At 36.2% G+C, this 1,924-nt stretch overlaps 1 pseudogene; it reads left to right on the top strand.

Moving 5' to 3' along the window:
• The first annotated feature begins 374 nt into the window (after positions 1-374).
• On the top strand, positions 375-1,671 carry LOC143596825 (putative aquaporin TIP-type RB7-5A; annotated as a pseudogene).
• The last annotated feature ends 253 nt before the right edge of the window (positions 1,672-1,924 follow it).

The raw sequence follows: 1,924 nt of genomic DNA, 5'->3' as shown, positions 1-1,924 counted from the left end.
ATAAGGACTGGTGACAAAATGAAAATTGGTATTGAAAGTATTTTAATAGCATTAGTTTGCACTTTTGTAATTATGATTATGAACGAGTTATAACATGTAATATATACAAATTAAGGCCGGTGGGGCGGCTCCAATCAACGGTCAGAAACCATCCATCTTGGCCCCTTGGTCGGTGCCAGCACAAATTGGGCCCTTCATAGCCACATGTTAATATATGTTATATCCACCTCACTTAAAAAGTAAATAATTGAGTTATTTTAAAATTATGAACTCATGCACTATATTAAGCTTGATGAACCCATTGGCAAATCACAAATTTAGCAAGTTAACCATATCATATTCTCACTTCTAGTGATCTATTTCCAGTCCTAAGAATGGTGAAGCTGGCTTTTGGAACCATTGGTGACTCTTTGAGTACTGGTTCAATTAAGACTTACTTAGCTGAATTCATAGCCACGCTTCTTTTTTGTATTTGCTGGTGTTGGATCCGCGATTGCTTATGGTATGTTGGTTTCTGCTTTAAACATGCATTTACATTCTTTCAGGTTTTAGGTATTACAAAAGCTTATGGCTCAAAGGCTTATGTTACATAAGAATTTAATACACACTTAAAAATCCAAAAAGACCGTTATAAATGATTTAAATTGAATATACTGTTTCATGTTAATATACCTACTATGTTTGACACTAGATTCGGTGGTTCTGAATTGAGCTTGGCATATTTGCATATTGTCTCGGTTTAATACATAGTATGTAGTGGACTCATAATACATTTGCAATTTTCTAATACCATAAAAAAAGAACTTAAGAATGTAATGTTTACAATAACATGTTTTACTACACATTTAATATAAAATAACCTTTTATAAAATTTTCAGGTAAACTCACATCCGATGCAGCATTGGACCCAGCAGGATTAGTCGCAATTGCAACAGCCCATGCTCTTGCATTGTTTGTTGGGGTATCAATGGCAGCAAACATCTCAGGTGGCCATTTGAATCCAGCTGTCACATTCGGATTGGCGATTGGTGGCATCGTTGCATGCTTTCTTCTTCAATTTGTTACTGGTGGCTTGGTATGTCTTTTACACTAGTAGAATATTCTGGTTTAAATTTAACCCACTTTGCATTTAAATATGTATGATAAAACAACACCTAATCTTGAGTTTGGATGTGTGCTTATATATTTGGTATTTGACAGGCCGTCCCAACACATGGAGTTGCAAATGGCATGAATGGTGTTCAAGGAGTTGTTTTTGAGATCATTATTACTTTTGCTCTAGTCTACACAATTTATGCCACTGCAGCTGATCCTAAAAAGAGCTCACTCGGAATCATTGCACCAATCGCAATTGGTTTCATTGTTGGAGCCAACATTTTGGCCGCTGGACCTTTTAGCGGTGGATCAATGAACCCAGCTCGATCATTTGGGCCTGCTGTTGTTGCTGGAGACTTCTCTCAAAACTGGATTTACTGGGTTGGTCCGTTGATCGGTGGTGGGCTAGCCGGGCTCATCTACGGTGATGTTTTCATTGGATCATATGAGGCACTTCCTGCCGCTGAAGACTATGCATAAGAACTTCCTTCTTGTTTCACTTTGTTATCAATTTGTGTGTCATGATTTCATTGATGGTTGAGGGTGTAACATCCTCATTGTTTGAGGGCCACTTAAAATCTTGGAGGGTTGGTGAATTATTTACACCAAACTCCCCATAATAGTGAACTTGTACTCTTTTTTTCCCTCTTTGTTTCTTCCTTTAAACAGATGTCATGTTTGCAACTTTGAAATCTTAATGAGAAAAGATGTTCATATAATCAAGTACTTGACTTATAGACATTTAATTTTTATAATTAGTTATTATTGGCTTTAAATAATAGAATATCTTATCGGTTATTATCTACTTATACTATTAAAGCAATAGGCT

The sequence above is a fragment of the Bidens hawaiensis genome, unplaced genomic scaffold (assembly GCF_021521415.1).
Source record: "Bidens hawaiensis isolate Kalapana, Puna unplaced genomic scaffold, B.hawaiensis_p1.1 tig00047030_1, whole genome shotgun sequence".
Taxonomy (NCBI): Eukaryota; Viridiplantae; Streptophyta; class Magnoliopsida; order Asterales; family Asteraceae; genus Bidens; species Bidens hawaiensis.
The sequence above is the reverse complement of the archived record's forward strand: the minus strand, read 5'-3'. Positions and strand labels throughout refer to the sequence as shown.